The following is a 20000-nucleotide window of genomic DNA, read 5'->3' as shown; positions in this document are numbered from 1 at the left end:
TGTTGAACAGTGTTTAATATCGACCAACAAGCACACACATTTATTCCCTCATTGAAAAGATTACGATTTCAACTCGAGTCTTTTCTAGTTGAGTCTCAATGACAACTTAAATAATGGAGATATTAAACGCACAAGTGCAAGTCTCACATAATGTTATTTCACTCTTAGGGCCACTGGACATAACATACTAGTAGTACATACGTTACAGAATTCATATATTACATGTACATGCACTCTGTGAAAAGCAAGTCACAATGTGCAACATAAATTGTACCAGACAATAATTCAAACAATCACTCGTTCATTTTTAAAAAGCACATTGTTTGTACTCAGAACCTCTATCTTGACCGAAGAAAATAGACTTAAAACAACTAAATTACTGAACATAATCACAGCATCCATGCATGGGAAGTAGGATAATTTGTACAAAATATAACCATACATTGTTACAATAAACCAAATCTATTCTCACAAAAACATGTGTACATTCATTAGTTTACAGTTTTCGCAGTTAGCAAAAGAATAACTTGGACTACTTTATTGCAACAATTGCAGTTTCTGTAGGACCATGTCAAATAAATAAAGCTACCAGCATAACTGAAATAAAGAATTCAACAAACGCTCCGCCCCCCCCCCCATTTTCCCATTTCTTGTCTTAGGTCCTTTAGTATCAATGTTGACTTTTTCCATCTCAAATGTCTGAAAGCTCAGTTATTAATTCATAAATTGCACAATTTTGTAAAAGTAAATGAATATACATAAACAAGTAAAACCATACAATATTTAAACCTTTTTTTTACATTTTGCATAGCAGAAATGATTTCTTTTAAACATAATTTACTGAAACCATTTCCCTATGTGATCACTTTTTTATATAATAAACATCATTTGAAATATATTGTCCAACACAATTAAACTAATAAAGACTTTAAGTATATCGTTTAAACAGGAGGCCTTTTTTTTTATACAAACCAACATATTTGTCAATATGATTGATGTGTATAGCTAACCTACATTCCACCTGTATTTCTGATTAATGAAATTAATAACAAAAAAGTGATCATTTTATGATCTTTATATTTATCTTAAATGTTTGTGGCAAAGTTGCAAATCACAAGCTAGCAAAGTAAATATCAAACCCTACATCATGTGCCATATACGAAAACCAAACTATAACAGCACAGAAACTAGACACAACTTATCTCTGGATAGCTATACACAATAGGATACAAGCAAAACAATTCTAGCTTTCTCACTCAAAAAGTGCTGGACTTTAGCCCCTTCTTAAAAATATATACGTATATATATCATGGATATTAATGTCCTAAAGAAAAATCTACCTATACTATATTCTGAGTTGTTGAAAAAGTTGGGTTCAATGTGTTAATAACAGTGGTTCAACAGCAAAACTGAATGCGCTTAATACCACATTTTGACTGTTTACCGAGACACAAATGAACAATAGGATGGAAGCTTCCAAGAAGTTACATAAGTTAAATATGAACCAGAGTACGTGGATGTGCAGAAACCATGTCAGATGTTGACAATCATGCCGCATCAATCAAGCATGCAGGGACTTGTCTTGTTTTCCTTAAACTTTGCAAAAGCAAGAGAAGAAAACAACGCCCTTACTTGTTCATTGTTATAGTCATAAAGCAATGTGATTGGTCAGGTCAATGACAAAAATGTTTCAGATGTCACTGGGCATATGGAAGATGTTCATATAAAGCTAGAATAAATGCAGTAAGCAAAGCTTTGTCTTGCATAGATCAATGTGCACCTCCACATTCTCATGAGTCACACTTCATATGCCTTCTAGCAGTGTTGCAGTACTCATACTCATACTCCAGTACATTTCGTACTCATGGAAATGTACTTGACTACACCACTGCCTTTTAAGTACAATGTATGCTAATATTGACTGCAATGAGTGGTACAATCAAACGATACCATTGCAAGGTGATCCATACCATATTGTAAGTATATTCTCAAGGAAGAGTGGAGGGAAAATATAGCACTCCACGGATCACTAAGTGAAACTCTTTTTACTGTACCACACGTTAGAACAGTCAATATTTACTTTGTATAAACACCTCACCTACAGATACACCGGACAGCTGATTATATACTCCTAATGCAAGACAATATTTATTCAATTTGTGTGTACTGAAATTCACTTGTTATTGCACTTCTGCAATCTTCCCCTTGACAAAATGTTCACACTGGTGTTGCGCTATCAAGAAATGGTCTGCAAGAGCACCCACATCAACACAGACCTCCAGTTGCAGTGATGTAGTTCTTTAGTTGCTGTGCTTTTAGCACTTTGGGTCATGGACTAGTCTTTTGGACAATAGGCGGTAGTACAGTAACAACAAGTGAAGCTTAAAGCATTATTCATACTTGCATAGGTTTGTCTGGGAAGCAAAAGCAGCTACCCTGCACACACGGCACACGCATGAGGCACGTAAACCAGTCAGTGCTACCAGGACAGAAGTACCCCATAATTAGCTCTGAAACCCTGAGCTATGCAACAATTGCACATGCAAGTCGGGTTGCTAGTGGTACCACACTGCAACCTTCAAGAATGACAGTATATACGCATTTCATGGGAGGGATGTTCCATGGAATTCCAATGAATTTCTTCCAATGGAACTAATGAATTATGTATGGGTGTAACAGAACAAATACAACATGGTTCATTTCGGGTAAGTAGTGTATTACTTGTCCACGTTAGGAGGTATGGTAGTCCACATCAGCCCACCTTGGCACCAGTGATTTCACACTACCTCCTCTCACTCAGTGTAACTTGCCACTACTATTTCTCTGATCATGTTGCAATTTGTACAATACCATCAGCTGACACAATCTATGGGTGAGATGTTTAAGAGACTGGGCTCATGAAGAGCCAGTGCACATGCCTGAGGCTTAATGGCTTGTTACACCAGCGTGGAATTGACCACATCATGAGTCCGAGGTGTCGATATTGCCTGCGGTGCTGAAGGTCTAAGGTAGGTTGGGTGACTTTGTTGCGTCGTGTGCTGAAGACTGAACTGACGGGGTTGCTGCCGGTGCGGTTCTTTCTGGGGAGGGGCATTAATTGTGGCGTTGATTTCCAGGGTCTGTGTACAGGCAGAAATGCAAAGAAAATTATTGTTAAAAAGATTACTTTTTGTTCCAAAATTTCATATTGCAATTCTCAGGCAATTGGGCATGTTTCCAAGTGCATAAACAAAACCTGGAAATGTACATGTACATGCATTTTAATAGCATTCAGGTAAAATGCAACAACATTTTCCACATGAAATCCTCTGTATTACAAAAATACATGACCAATGCACAAACACAAAAACACGTATTTCAAGAAGCAATTAGGAAGAAACTACATTACTGCCATAGAGCTACACTGAATTACTAGAGTGCTGACTCGATGTACAAAGTGATGGCTGATGGGCGCATCCATGTTTGTGCACAAACCTATGGAAAACTCAAACTTTTGTACGGCTATTTGTATCTGCGTTTGTATTCCATACAGGTGTGCTATCAAAGCCGATACACTCAAACTGAAATGCACAGTAAATTGAGTGTTTCATTTGCTCTGCGAAAATGTGTGCGCATATCTGCTGCAGCTGATTTTTGCCGTGACGTTTTTTAACCGTCATAATGCGCTTAACTTGCTTGCGTACATGTATGTAGCACTTGCACGTTGCATTTAGAGTACACTTTCAAAATGCAATCCATCTAATTTCATTATGTTCTACAAACACGAACGTGAATTCAAAATGGCTGTGAGCAAGATGGTATAAAGTATCTCCATCCCAAGCTGGAGATATGATCCCAATTTCAGACCAAAGACCCAGGCAGGGGTAGCTTCCACCGCCGGTGACACAAGTTTCACCTCCCCGTTACCCCCCCCCCCCTTCCCTCCCCGATAGACGTCACACGGAAAAAAGGTTACAGTTACTTAACAAAAACTTCGATGAAAACCGGCGTCTTCTCTCTTCGCAGCATTCAAAAGCTCCCTGTGGCAGAAAAAAAGAGCAAGTATACATTGTAAATTCAATATCCAAATTTTCTGACATCACGTCCTGTCATCAAACCTCCAATACATTTCCATTTTATCAACAAGTACTGTATGTCCAACTTGCCATCTCAAACTCCAAAGATATACCCCAAGGTCTACCTCCACGTTAAAATCCAGCAAGCCCATTCAAATGCAAGGAAGCGCATCAAAACAGAGACGTTTTGCAAGGAGAAACATTACTCATTTACCTGTGGGAGATGAATGCTGCACTTGGACGACCTTACTTCTGTGCCCTTCATCTTCAATCTGCACACACAGAAAAGAGAAAACTGGGAAGAAACAAAAAGTGTTAGTGAAATGTCAAAACTCTGCATCTTTGAACATTCAACGAAGACGAACGGAACTGAAACAAGGGGTGAACACAGTGGGCCCGGACAAATAGGGAGACGAAACAGACAGACATGAACAGAACGCAACAAAACAGCCGGCAACCCACCACACACACTTTCACAACGGTCGTCCTGGGGCTAAGACCTGCAAAGAGGACATATCTCCATCCCAAGCTGGAGATATGATCCCAATTTCAGACCAAAGACCCAGGCAGGGGTAGCTTCCACCGCCGGTGACACAAGTTTCACCTCCCCCTTACCCCCCCCTTCCCTCCCCGATAGACGTCACACGGAAAAAAGGTTACAGTTACTTAACAAAAACTTCGATGAAAACCGGCGTCTTCTCTCTTCGCAGCATTCAAAAGCTCCCTGTGGCAGAAAAAAAGAGCAAGTATACATTGTAAATTCAATATCCCAATTTTCTGACATCACGTCCTGTCATCAAACCTCCAATACATTTCCATTTTATCAACAAGTACTGTATGTCCAACTTGCCATCTCAAACTCCAAAGATATACCCCAAGGTCTACCTCCACGTTAAAATCCAGCAAGCCCATTCAAATGCAAGGAAGCGCATCAAAACAGAGACGTTTTGCAAGGAGAAACATTACTCATTTACCTGTGGGAGATGAATGCTGCACTTGGACGACCTTACTTCTGTGCCCTTCATCTTCAATCTGCACACACAGAAAAGAGAAAACTGGGAAGAAACAAAAAGTGTTAGTGAAATGTCAAAACTCTGCATCTTTGAACATTCAACGAAGACGAACGGAACTGAAACAAGGGGTGAACACAGTGGGCCCGGACAAATAGGGAGACGAAACAGACAGACATGAACAGAACGCAACAAAACAGCCGGCAACCCACCACACACACTTTCACAACGGTCGTCCTGGGGCTAAGACCTGCAAAGAGGACATATCTCCATCCCAAGCTGGAGATATGATCCCAATTTCAGACCAAAGACCCAGGCAGGGGTAGCTTCCACCGCCGGTGACACAAGTTTCACCTCCCCCTTACCCCCCCCCCCCCCTTCCCTCCCCGATAGACGTCACACGGAAAAAAGGTTACAGTTACTTAACAAAAACTTCGATGAAAACCGGCGTCTTCTCTCTTCGCAGCATTCAAAAGCTCCCTGTGGCAGAAAAAAAGAGCAAGTATACATTGTAAATTCAATATCCCAATTTTCTGACATCACGTCCTGTCATCAAACCTCCAATACATTTCCATTTTATCAACAAGTACTGTATGTCCAACTTGCCATCTCAAACTCCAAAGATATACCCCAAGGTCTACCTCCACGTTAAAATCCAGCAAGCCCATTCAAATGCAAGGAAGCGCATCAAAACAGAGACGTTTTGCAAGGAGAAACATTACTCATTTACCTGTGGGAGATGAATGCTGCACTTGGACGACCTTACTTCTGTGCCCTTCATCTTCAATCTGCACACACAGAAAAGAGAAAACTGGGAAGAAACAAAAAGTGTTAGTGAAATGTCAAAACTCTGCATCTTTGAACATTCAACGAAGACGAACGGAACTGAAACAAGGGGTGAACACAGTGGGCCCGGACAAATAGGGAGACGAAACAGACAGACATGAACAGAACGCAACAAAACAGCCGGCAACCCACCACACACACTTTCACAACGGTCGTCCTGGGGCTAAGACCTGCAAAGAGGACATATCTCCATCCCAAGCTGGAGATATGATCCCAATTTCAGACCAAAGACCCAGGCAGGGGTAGCTTCCACCGCCGGTGACACAAGTTTCACCTCCCCCTTACCCCCCCCCTTCCCTCCCCGATAGACGTCACACGGAAAAAAGGTTACAGTTACTTAACAAAAACTTCGATGAAAACCGGCGTCTTCTCTCTTCGCAGCATTCAAAAGCTCCCTGTGGCAGAAAAAAAGAGCAAGTATACATTGTAAATTCAATATCCAAATTTTCTGACATCACGTCCTGTCATCAAACCTCCAATACATTTCCATTTTATCAACAAGTACTGTATGTCCAACTTGCCATCTCAAACTCCAAAGATATACCCCAAGGTCTACCTCCACGTTAAAATCCAGCAAGCCCATTCAAATGCAAGGAAGCGCATCAAAACAGAGACGTTTTGCAAGGAGAAACATTACTCATTTACCTGTGGGAGATGAATGCTGCACTTGGACGACCTTACTTCTGTGCCCTTCATCTTCAATCTGCACACACAGAAAAGAGAAAACTGGGAAGAAACAAAAAGTGTTAGTGAAATGTCAAAACTCTGCATCTTTGAACATTCAACGAAGACGAACGGAACTGAAACAAGGGGTGAACACAGTGGGCCCGGACAAATAGGGAGACGAAACAGACAGACATGAACAGAACGCAACAAAACAGCCGGCAACCCACCACACACACTTTCACAACGGTCGTCCTGGGGCTAAGACCTGCAAAGAGGACATATCTCCATCCCAAGCTGGAGATATGATCCCAATTTCAGACCAAAGACCCAGGCAGGGGTAGCTTCCACCGCCGGTGACACAAGTTTCACCTCCCCCTTACCCCCCCCCCTTCCCTCCCCGATAGACGTCACACGGAAAAAAGGTTACAGTTACTTAACAAAAACTTCGATGAAAACCGGCGTCTTCTCTCTTCGCAGCATTCAAAAGCTCCCTGTGGCAGAAAAAAAGAGCAAGTATACATTGTAAATTCAATATCCAAATTTTCTGACATCACGTCCTGTCATCAAACCTCCAATACATTTCCATTTTATCAACAAGTACTGTATGTCCAACTTGCCATCTCAAACTCCAAAGATATACCCCAAGGTCTACCTCCACGTTAAAATCCAGCAAGCCCATTCAAATGCAAGGAAGCGCATCAAAACAGAGACGTTTTGCAAGGAGAAACATTACTCATTTACCTGTGGGAGATGAATGCTGCACTTGGACGACCTTACTTCTGTGCCCTTCATCTTCAATCTGCACACACAGAAAAGAGAAAACTGGGAAGAAACAAAAAGTGTTAGTGAAATGTCAAAACTCTGCATCTTTGAACATTCAACGAAGACGAACGGAACTGAAACAAGGGGTGAACACAGTGGGCCCGGACAAATAGGGAGACGAAACAGACAGACATGAACAGAACGCAACAAAACAGCCGGCAACCCACCACACACACTTTCACAACGGTCGTCCTGGGGCTAAGACCTGCAAAGAGGACATATCTCCATCCCAAGCTGGAGATATGATCCCAATTTCAGACCAAAGACCCAGGCAGGGGTAGCTTCCACCGCCGGTGACACAAGTTTCACCTCCCCCTTACCCCCCCCCTTCCCTCCCCGATAGACGTCACACGGAAAAAAGGTTACAGTTACTTAACAAAAACTTCGATGAAAACCGGCGTCTTCTCTCTTCGCAGCATTCAAAAGCTCCCTGTGGCAGAAAAAAAGAGCAAGTATACATTGTAAATTCAATATCCAAATTTTCTGACATCACGTCCTGTCATCAAACCTCCAATACATTTCCATTTTATCAACAAGTACTGTATGTCCAACTTGCCATCTCAAACTCCAAAGATATACCCCAAGGTCTACCTCCACGTTAAAATCCAGCAAGCCCATTCAAATGCAAGGAAGCGCATCAAAACAGAGACGTTTTGCAAGGAGAAACATTACTCATTTACCTGTGGGAGATGAATGCTGCACTTGGACGACCTTACTTCTGTGCCCTTCATCTTCAATCTGCACACACAGAAAAGAGAAAACTGGGAAGAAACAAAAAGTGTTAGTGAAATGTCAAAACTCTGCATCTTTGAACATTCAACGAAGACGAACGGAACTGAAACAAGGGGTGAACACAGTGGGCCCGGACAAATAGGGAGACGAAACAGACAGACATGAACAGAACGCAACAAAACAGCCGGCAACCCACCACACACACTTTCACAACGGTCGTCCTGGGGCTAAGACCTGCAAAGAGGACATATCTCCATCCCAAGCTGGAGATATGATCCCAATTTCAGACCAAAGACCCAGGCAGGGGTAGCTTCCACCGCCGGTGACACAAGTTTCACCTCCCCCTTACCCCCCCCCCCCCTTCCCTCCCCGATAGACGTCACACGGAAAAAAGGTTACAGTTACTTAACAAAAACTTCGATGAAAACCGGCGTCTTCTCTCTTCGCAGCATTCAAAAGCTCCCTGTGGCAGAAAAAAAGAGCAAGTATACATTGTAAATTCAATATCCAAATTTTCTGACATCACGTCCTGTCATCAAACCTCCAATACATTTCCATTTTATCAACAAGTACTGTATGTCCAACTTGCCATCTCAAACTCCAAAGATATACCCCAAGGTCTACCTCCACGTTAAAATCCAGCAAGCCCATTCAAATGCAAGGAAGCGCATCAAAACAGAGACGTTTTGCAAGGAGAAACATTACTCATTTACCTGTGGGAGATGAATGCTGCACTTGGACGACCTTACTTCTGTGCCCTTCATCTTCAATCTGCACACACAGAAAAGAGAAAACTGGGAAGAAACAAAAAGTGTTAGTGAAATGTCAAAACTCTGCATCTTTGAACATTCAACGAAGACGAACGGAACTGAAACAAGGGGTGAACACAGTGGGCCCGGACAAATAGGGAGACGAAACAGACAGACATGAACAGAACGCAACAAAACAGCCGGCAACCCACCACACACACTTTCACAACGGTCGTCCTGGGGCTAAGACCTGCAAAGAGGACATATCTCCATCCCAAGCTGGAGATATGATCCCAATTTCAGACCAAAGACCCAGGCAGGGGTAGCTTCCACCGCCGGTGACACAAGTTTCACCTCCCCCTTACCCCCCCCCCCTTCCCTCCCCGATAGACGTCACACGGAAAAAAGGTTACAGTTACTTAACAAAAACTTCGATGAAAACCGGCGTCTTCTCTCTTCGCAGCATTCAAAAGCTCCCTGTGGCAGAAAAAAAGAGCAAGTATACATTGTAAATTCAATATCCAAATTTTCTGACATCACGTCCTGTCATCAAACCTCCAATACATTTCCATTTTATCAACAAGTACTGTATGTCCAACTTGCCATCTCAAACTCCAAAGATATACCCCAAGGTCTACCTCCACGTTAAAATCCAGCAAGCCCATTCAAATGCAAGGAAGCGCATCAAAACAGAGACGTTTTGCAAGGAGAAACATTACTCATTTACCTGTGGGAGATGAATGCTGCACTTGGACGACCTTACTTCTGTGCCCTTCATCTTCAATCTGCACACACAGAAAAGAGAAAACTGGGAAGAAACAAAAAGTGTTAGTGAAATGTCAAAACTCTGCATCTTTGAACATTCAACGAAGACGAACGGAACTGAAACAAGGGGTGAACACAGTGGGCCCGGACAAATAGGGAGACGAAACAGACAGACATGAACAGAACGCAACAAAACAGCCGGCAACCCACCACACACACTTTCACAACGGTCGTCCTGGGGCTAAGACCTGCAAAGAGGACATATCTCCATCCCAAGCTGGAGATATGATCCCAATTTCAGACCAAAGACCCAGGCAGGGGTAGCTTCCACCGCCGGTGACACAAGTTTCACCTCCCCCTTACCCCCCCCCCTTCCCTCCCCGATAGACGTCACACGGAAAAAAGGTTACAGTTACTTAACAAAAACTTCGATGAAAACCGGCGTCTTCTCTCTTCGCAGCATTCAAAAGCTCCCTGTGGCAGAAAAAAAGAGCAAGTATACATTGTAAATTCAATATCCAAATTTTCTGACATCACGTCCTGTCATCAAACCTCCAATACATTTCCATTTTATCAACAAGTACTGTATGTCCAACTTGCCATCTCAAACTCCAAAGATATACCCCAAGGTCTACCTCCACGTTAAAATCCAGCAAGCCCATTCAAATGCAAGGAAGCGCATCAAAACAGAGACGTTTTGCAAGGAGAAACATTACTCATTTACCTGTGGGAGATGAATGCTGCACTTGGACGACCTTACTTCTGTGCCCTTCATCTTCAATCTGCACACACAGAAAAGAGAAAACTGGGAAGAAACAAAAAGTGTTAGTGAAATGTCAAAACTCTGCATCTTTGAACATTCAACGAAGACGAACGGAACTGAAACAAGGGGTGAACACAGTGGGCCCGGACAAATAGGGAGACGAAACAGACAGACATGAACAGAACGCAACAAAACAGCCGGCAACCCACCACACACACTTTCACAACGGTCGTCCTGGGGCTAAGACCTGCAAAGAGGACATATCTCCATCCCAAGCTGGAGATATGATCCCAATTTCAGACCAAAGACCCAGGCAGGGGTAGCTTCCACCGCCGGTGACACAAGTTTCACCTCCCCCTTACCCCCCCTTCCCTCCCCGATAGACGTCACACGGAAAAAAGGTTACAGTTACTTAACAAAAACTTCGATGAAAACCGGCGTCTTCTCTCTTCGCAGCATTCAAAAGCTCCCTGTGGCAGAAAAAAAGAGCAAGTATACATTGTAAATTCAATATCCAAATTTTCTGACATCACGTCCTGTCATCAAACCTCCAATACATTTCCATTTTATCAACAAGTACTGTATGTCCAACTTGCCATCTCAAACTCCAAAGATATACCCCAAGGGGTACCTCCACGTTAAAATCCAGCAAGCCCATTCAAATGCAAGGAAGCGCATCAAAACAGAGACGTTTTGCAAGGAGAAACATTACTCATTTACCTGTGGGAGATGAATGCTGCACTTGGACGACCTTACTTCTGTGCCCTTCATCTTCAATCTGCACACACAGAAAAGAGAAAACTGGGAAGAAACAAAAAGTGTTAGTGAAATGTCAAAACTCTGCATCTTTGAACATTCAACGAAGACGAACGGAACTGAAACAAGGGGTGAACACAGTGGGCCCGGACAAATAGGGAGACGAAACAGACAGACATGAACAGAACGCAACAAAACAGCCGGCAACCCACCACACACACTTTCACAACGGTCGTCCTGGGGCTAAGACCTGCAAAGAGGACATATCTCCATCCCAAGCTGGAGATATGATCCCAATTTCAGACCAAAGACCCAGGCAGGGGTAGCTTCCACCGCCGGTGACACAAGTTTCACCTCCCCCTTACCCCCCCCCTTCCCTCCCCGATAGACGTCACACGGAAAAAAGGTTACAGTTACTTAACAAAAACTTCGATGAAAACCGGCGTCTTCTCTCTTCGCAGCATTCAAAAGCTCCCTGTGGCAGAAAAAAAGAGCAAGTATACATTGTAAATTCAATATCCAAATTTTCTGACATCACGTCCTGTCATCAAACCTCCAATACATTTCCATTTTATCAACAAGTACTGTATGTCCAACTTGCCATCTCAAACTCCAAAGATATACCCCAAGGTCTACCTCCACGTTAAAATCCAGCAAGCCCATTCAAATGCAAGGAAGCGCATCAAAACAGAGACGTTTTGCAAGGAGAAACATTACTCATTTACCTGTGGGAGATGAATGCTGCACTTGGACGACCTTACTTCTGTGCCCTTCATCTTCAATCTGCACACACAGAAAAATGAAAACAGGGAAGAAACAAAAAGTGTTAGTGAAATGTCAAAACTCTGCATCTTTGAACATTCAACGAAGACGAACGGAACTGAAACAAGGGGTGAACACAATTTTCAGGCCAATTTTGCACACTTTTTAGCTGACACAATTCTCCAAATATTTCATGAGGCAGTGGCAAGATCACCAGCCAAGTTTGAAGTCTAAATATTTTTTTAAAATTCCTCAACATTTTGCACCTGCAAGTAAAGCCAATTCACTTTAATTGAAGCCTTAGACTATAGACTGGTACATGTCCAAGGTTTTCCAAAGATTGGCCTTTCAGAAGTCTGGTGGCATGACTATAGATAATTCTTTTGGCACAGTTGATTAATGCAGTTTTAAATGGGTGTCCCAAAGTTGTGAACTAGCATATTGCATGCCTTTCAAACCTAGACCTGTTCGGAACATTTTTGAACAATTGGGTTTGCTAATACTTTTGGTCATGGAGGTAAAAGGCCACCTGTTCTTGAATGTTTGTGCCCAAAACTAGCCCCACAAATAGGCGCACATTGTGCAGACCATTAAGCTTCCATAGACCTCATGCAGTGATAGCCTAATTACGCGCACTTCTCAAAATCATTACAAATACTGATGAGAACCGTCTCCAAGATGTTTGAGACACACATCAAATTAAAGCTTGTTTTATCATCTTTCATTTTCCTTGCAAATTTTTTTTTGGGGTGGGGGGGGGGGGGTGGGGTATCCAATGTATCCAATTTCGAGAAAATTCCATCCAAAGATGATCAGCCCTAAAAGCAGGCCTGAAGCCCATCGCCATTTTGAAAATGGACGCCTACGCTCCATTGCAAAACAGTGCCATTTTAGGGCCTAATTTCATCCACATTCCACATTTATACGAGCTCACAGTTCTCTGCGTGGCTTTTATCGTTCTTTTTTACAAATCCTTAAGTTCACGGCCCTAAAAATGCTCTAATACCGGAGAATTTGAGGGCATGCAAATCGTGATTTGGCCGGCGTATGCAATTTTGGGCCTATTTACTGATCTGCACCAATGGTTCAATAAACTTCCTCACAATACGGAAGTCCAGTAATTTTGAGCCACTTTTTTATGGGGATGTCCCAAACATGAAGGCCTAAACAGAATTTCGGTAATACTTATCTTGAAGGACACGCGAATTTTTAAGAGTTCTATTCAAAACTGACTTTTGCAGATGACTGTCCAGCACCAAAGTGACTTTTGCAGGCTGAAGCAGTCTTTTTCTTCAGATAAATTCATGTTAGTTGTAATTTTGAAAGCACGTTCAAAGAAAATGTGACTTTCCTACCGTTTTTCGCAGTTCGCCATCTTGTTTTTTAAAAATATATTTCCTGTTTGTCATCGTCGTCTTTAACCTCTCATAAATCAAAGCCCTGCCCCCCGTTCTTCAAAATTAAACCTGCTGATATTCAAGAAGGTATCATTGCCAACTGTTCGTTTGTGTCAAGAAATATCAGAATGTCACTTTTGAGTGTCATTTATTCAGTTGTTTTGGCGAGTCTTTTAACCTTATGTAGCAACGGGGTCCTAAAGGTAAGGATTACCAGAATTTCTGCTCACAGCTGCATGGATTCTCCTCCAGTGCAGTTCAAAAGTATTTTTTTTTATATATTAAATTGATGTTACATGTATTTGGTTTACAATGTCCAAATCAGAAAGACAGGATCCAGACGCCACTTCTGAATTGTGTAAAATGTCTATGGAGCTAGAGTCAAGTGCATTTTCAAAGTATTTTTCAACAAAATAAACTGGAAATGTTTTTCAGCCCCAGATTCATGCCTTTTAAACATTTTTGCAATGACATGTATTTTAACTGCGTTTAGGAAATTCTGAGTGATGCTCGTTGAAAAACTTGTTAAATTTAATAATAAACATGTGTAGAGCAAAGATTTCATACTCAGATCCAAGATGGCGTTTCCCGCGTTTGGAGTTCGTGTCCCAAACCAACCCCCCCCCCCCGAAAAAATATTAACACACACACACACACACACACACACACACCCACCCACCACCCAAACTCACCCCCCAAGCGCACTCACACACAACAAACCGAAAATATCAAAGCACACACAGGTAGGCATACATGCCAAATACTCACCAGCAGGAATACATCTTGAACACTGATTCTGTTACGAAAAAAATACTTAAAACCTCCGTATATATCCTACACAGACAGGGGCTGCATATTTCAACGAAAAAAACAACAGCACCCGATTCTTCCGCGCACGCGTCTACGGGGAGGAAATAGTCGATCGTTGCTTATTCATAGAATCACCTGTGTGTAGTCACCCGTTTACACCACAGGCCTATTTTCTGCTGCCCGAACAAAACGCACTTAATTTGATTCATAAAAGAAAAACCAAGACGCGGCTGGCAGCATTTAATGGAATGTGACTTTACATCTGCGAATTTAGATCTCGATAACTCGGACAAAGTGTAGACTATAATAAGTTATGCATGGGCGAATTACAGAAGGGCATTCTGATGCATAACGAGGGCCATGACGCAGTTGGATCCATGGAAGATTTCTATAATGCTCATTAATTCCTGGTATCGGGAGAAGTAAAATGATCATATTAGGCCAAAAAAAAAAAATCGGTCTCTGGTCAGACCAAAGTTCCTGAATTGACGCGGCCACGCGGATTTTTTTTTTTTTTTTTTTTCTTCTTCAAGCTCGGATTGTACAGACAAGGTAGGTACTATTTTGCTTTTTTGGTGTCCTCAAGTACATTGGTGTCCTCCATAATTTGCCTTGGTGCTTTCGATCATTTGCCTTGGTGCAATTTCCCATTCCTTGGTGCTCTTTGGTAAAAAAAAATGAGGAGGTGCGGAAATAGAGGGCGCTGTTGGAGCTACCGCGGAACATTTTGGAAAAAAAAAGATCGACGCGCATGATTAAAATCGACGCGCGCGCTGACCAGAGACCGACTTATTTTTTTTTTTGGCCTTATCACCGGTTCAACATTCGGTGTTAAGGATACTGAGCAAAGGCGAAACAGAAAATAATTGGAGCAATACTCTACCCTACAGCCGCGCAAAGCTTTGGTCAATTTATTATTACCAGGATCAGGAGAGGGGTTCATCGGGTCCAGTGCGCACCCCCCCCCCCCCCCAACACATACACACCCAATGTCTGCTGGGCACCCATACGTGTTTGGATTTTGGGAGCTTTCTTTTATCTTTTACTTTCACCGAATGCCCAAAATGCACAGAATATAATCCAGGTTTTGGGAGGGGCGAGGGACAAACCAACATTTCTAACAACTTTGGCCTGTTTTTTTTTGTTTTTATAGTTCAGGGTTAACATGATAAAATGTGGTTGAGATTATTTCTTCAAAAATAGCAACTGTGTGTTACTGGCGCTTTCGTTTCCTTAATTAGGCCTAAGTAAGAAAAAAAAGGAGAAACAACGGAATAGATAAAATGTCAACAGGAGACAAAACACCGTTACATATACAAAATGACGTTTCTCCCGCCACAGAATAAAATATAGGCCTAACATGTTTCAAATAGGTGAGGCAAAAATATCAACAATGTCACCAACCATAGGCCCCCAGTCAGTATAACACACTTTTTAAAACTTCACAGTTGGCATAGTACGGCGCAAGCGAATTCAGTGAGGCAAGAAATATCTTTTTGTAGCGTCGTTGCATGGGGTTACTAGCCTCAGTCAGCAAACAACCAAATCAACTACAAGCTAGAGCTCATCACGCTGGCGTCGCTAGAGGCGGGACCTTAGGGTGTCACCCCCTCCCCTGCCGCCGCCGCCGCGTGGTGAAATCGTCGTCCCGCTGTCCGCGTGCAAGCGGCAAAGTCGTCGGCAAAATATGCCGCGACTAAGAACGCCACCTATTGTTCAATAGTGTCTAAGATCGCGTACTTCGTTCGTACCCCCGCCCTGCAATCAGGACGCTGGGCCACTCTGATGAGCTTCACAGAATCTTGTGAAGGAAGTGGCCTATGACCTATGTATAAAGCATCTTGCTGCAGCTGTTCAAGACCGCAGTCGTACAATGTACGCAAATGCTACCCGAAAACTTTCTATAGAAATGCACACGTTCCATACTGGATGTGATTTCAATTCTGTTTCATTGCGGCCCATGTGGACACAATTTTGAGCGTCGCATAATCCAATCCGACCGTTCGTAATTCGAAACGGAGCCCGGGAAAGTGCCGGGAACAGTTTTACAGAACTTCCTACATTATTACGCATTTTCAACGAAAAACAAACATCTCTAAGCTGGAAAAAAAAAAAGTAATGAGTCAAATCTTAACGGCTGCGTTTCAAACTTTGCAGAATCCATAGACATATAATATATTATTATATGTCTATGGCAGAATCATGACCGTGATGACGCGCAGATCACAGGTCACGCAAAATCCAACCAATCAGAGTGTGAATTCATCAGAGTATCCTAGCGTCCTGTTTGCAGGGCGGGCCGGGGTACAAGCGAGGTACTTACTTTGAACAGCGCCTCCGATCGTCAGTGGGCCCCCGCCCATTAACCTCTCCCTCTCCATGGGCGTCGCAAAGGGGAGGGAGAAAGGGGGAGGCGCTCGCCCCCCCCCCGGAAAACGAAAAAAAGGTGGGAAAAGGGGAGAAAAGAAAGGAAAAAGAGGTGCGAAGCCAGATTGCTATTAATTTGATGGGGGGGGGGGGGTACGGCAATAATGCTCCCCTGCTCACGATCGGCCAAATGGTAAATTGAGATTAAAAAGTTACCGTGAAGACGGATAGTACGGAAGACGGAGAGTGCCACTCAATGGGATAGTACGGAAGACGGAGAGTGCCACTCAATGAGTGTGAATATTTTTTTTGTACAGCAGCCGCCACTTATTACGCCGCCAGATAATAAGTGGCGGCCGCCACATAAGTCATAATGCCGCCACATAAGTCATAATGATTTAATTTTTAGTTATTAATTTTATTCACACTTTTTATGTAGCGGCTGCCACTTATTATCTGGCGGCCGCAACATAAAAAAGTGTGAATATAATTTTTTTTCTGTACGTGTGTAAATATTTTTTTTGTACAGCGGCCGCCACTTATTATCTGGCGGCCGCCACAAGTGGCGGCCACTGTACAAAAAATATTCACACTCATTGAGTGGCACTATCCGTGTTCTGTAAAAATCAGACAATCCCGCTGATGAACTTCGGTATCATATCCCTCGGACTTAACTCGGTTCTTCGTGGGAGCTTATTCGAGGCCGGCCGAAAGTTGTCCCAATCCTACGGTGAATCATTAAAGGTTTTGCCCTGCGCCGACGTATAAACAACGTATAAACACTGTTAGCCTATACTCAGTATGTTTCCTACGAGTGAAAGTTATTGGAAAACATCACTTGGGTGGGGCATGGGACTCGAACCCACGACTTCGTACTTTCCAGTACGGAGCTTGTGAAATCGGTTGGCTGGTTCTAATCCGATGAACATGTAGCGGCGGTTATGGTACCGCAAATAACTTGACTATTCATGAGATGGAACTTGCGTCGGGGTGATGTAAATCAATAGGTTTTGCCCTTCCCCGACCGGGGCCGTAAGTCCGGACTCCTCATAGGACCGACGCCTCATATGAGGCATACAATTCCGCCTCATAGGTCCGACGCCTCATAAGTTCGACGTCGGAAAAACGAAGCGTACTGAGCGTCGGAGCTTTGAGGTGTCGTCGGAGCCATGATGAGGCGTCGGACCTATGAGGCGTCGGACTTGGGCCTTTATTTGGTTGGGGGATACCATTTTGTCGGTCTTATGAGGCGTTGGACTTATGAGCGGACCCCCCCCCCCCACGACCAGCAGTCCCGCAAGCTCGGTGGTTGATTGGTATTAATTTCGTCTGCACTATTGTAAGCGGGAGGACGCGGGTTTGAGTCCCACCCGAGTGATATTTTCCAACTTTCACTCAGGAAGTAACATACTGATTATACAGTGTTAACACGTCCTCGAAGAGCAACGGACCCTATATTGGTCACCCTGACCCAACCCGTTGTGTTTGGGGTGGGGTGGGGCTAAAATTATGGATTTTATATTACTTTAGACATCTCGTTTTCACTTGCAAAAAGTGCAATTGGTATTGTAAGTTTTTGTTTTTAGATGCAGGAAAAGGTTTATAATCTACGAACAAAGAGTTATTTTTGTTTGAATAGTTTCTTATGTGTTAGGTCTAACTTGCACCAAAATAATGCGCGGACTAACTGTACTAGCGCGAGTTACCGTAACGAAAATTACCGAAATATATCCGTCTAGATATTTGATTGCTCTATTTTCATTTTAATATTTTGATATGGTAGCATACTACTATAGTGACCTACACCCTAACGATGTAAGGGCATGACTATTAGGACATTTCCAAATGCAATTGTATTTAAATTCATGTTTGATATGCCATAAAACGCCATATCGATAATAATCGTATTGCTAAACCAACAGAAATTAAGGTAGTGTAGTCACTTAACTTTTAGGGATCTTCTGTGAGGAAAAAAACACCCTAAATGCTTTGATTTTATAGAATAACAGCACAGAGTTGCAGAAGACACCGTTATTGTGGCATGGCTGCGCCGTTCCGAACTTGATCTCCATAATTATGGAGATCACTGGTTCCGAAAGACCTGAAAGAACAGCCTGCGAAGAGCGCCCCCTTTGTCCTATCGTCGACAGACAGGAAAAAGTGGCCCCCAGACGACTTGTTTTGCAATCCTTACTTCGCATATCGGCACCTCTCGGCACCTGTCTAAACTTTAATAAGATAAGCGCAAAATTTAAACGGAAGTGCGCCCTAAAGTCACCGGTTAAACATGTCTGCTAAGAACATTTTACCACAGAGCAGGTAGGATAACATTTCCTAAGATTAGAATAAGATGTGTAAATACTTCTGAACCACTTTTTAGAAATGTTAAATTCCACACTTTTAGATGTCTAGTTAGGAAAGAATGTTGCAAGTTACAACCTGACGCCACTTCCGCGATTGTGTAGGCCTATGGAGGAGACTGGCCGACTGGAAATTCGGCGATCGTGTAGTGGAGGGCCCCTGTTTTGTTTTGATCAAATTAGAGTCAAAAATGTTTTTCATTGCTAAAAAAATCACCTTTACAATCAAAAGAAGACTTTTGGGAGTAATTGCAGAATACCCCGCCACTCGGAAATACACCCCTAAAATCACTGGCTACGAGGTTGGAATCACTGCAAAAGAAACAATTCAAGTCCATTGCCAGCTACGCGGATACTGAGTGGGGTAATCCTTACTTTTAGGACCCCGTTCCTATATAGGAAGGGAAAGACTCACCAAAACAGTTGACTAAATGACACTCAAAATTGACATTCTGATACTTCTTGGCACATCTGAACAATTGGCAATGACACCTTCTTGACTTCTAAAGACTGCTTTAGCCTGCAAAAGTCACTTTGGTACTGGACAGACATCTGCAAAAGTCAGTTTTGAACAGAACTCGTAAAAAATAGAGGTGTCCTAAAAGTAAGGATTACCCTGAGTGGGGGTCCATTATTTGAGAATGAAGCAACACAAAATGAATGAGAGTTGCTGAACAAAATTCTAAGTCCAAACCAACCACCCTGTTGGCGGCTACGAGGCTACGGAGTGGGAGTCCCCTTGAATATGCTTGAGAACGAAGCAACACAAAAGGAATGGGAGTTGCTGAAAAAATTCTAAGTCCAAACCAACTACCCTGTTGGTGGCTACGCGGTCACAAAGTGGGAGTGCAATGGACTCCGCCCTGGAGCATGACGCATACTCGGCATAGTACATACAAGTAGCGCTGAGAATGTTTATTGAGGTCAATCAGCCGTGACCTCGTAGCCGGCTACGAGGTGGATAGATCGAGTGGCGGGGTATTCTGCAATTGTGCCGACTTTTGGGTAGACAGTCATATTTGAATGAATGTATTTGGTACTTTTTGGTAGGCTACTCACAAATTTACTCAGACTGGGACCGTCATGACCGTGAGTGCATAAAAACGTGCAAAATTACTACTGACGTTTTTTTACTCACCA

At 42.9% G+C, this 20000-nt stretch overlaps 1 long non-coding RNA gene across 1 annotated transcript; it reads right to left on the bottom strand.

The window, feature by feature from the left end:
- Positions 1-135: 135 nt before the first annotated feature.
- LOC119721819 lies at positions 136-7069 on the bottom strand. Its single transcript, XR_005270302.1, has 2 exons — positions 7011-7069; positions 136-3119 (listed from the first exon to the last, which is right to left on the bottom strand). It is a non-coding gene; the product is annotated as an uncharacterized LOC119721819 (long non-coding RNA).
- Positions 7070-20000: the final 12931 nt, after the last annotated feature.

The sequence above is a fragment of the Patiria miniata genome, unplaced genomic scaffold (assembly GCF_015706575.1).
Source record: "Patiria miniata isolate m_02_andy unplaced genomic scaffold, ASM1570657v1 HiC_scaffold_14, whole genome shotgun sequence".
In the NCBI taxonomy this organism is placed as follows: domain Eukaryota; kingdom Metazoa; phylum Echinodermata; class Asteroidea; order Valvatida; family Asterinidae; genus Patiria; species Patiria miniata.
The sequence above is the reverse complement of the archived record's forward strand: the minus strand, read 5'-3'. Positions and strand labels throughout refer to the sequence as shown.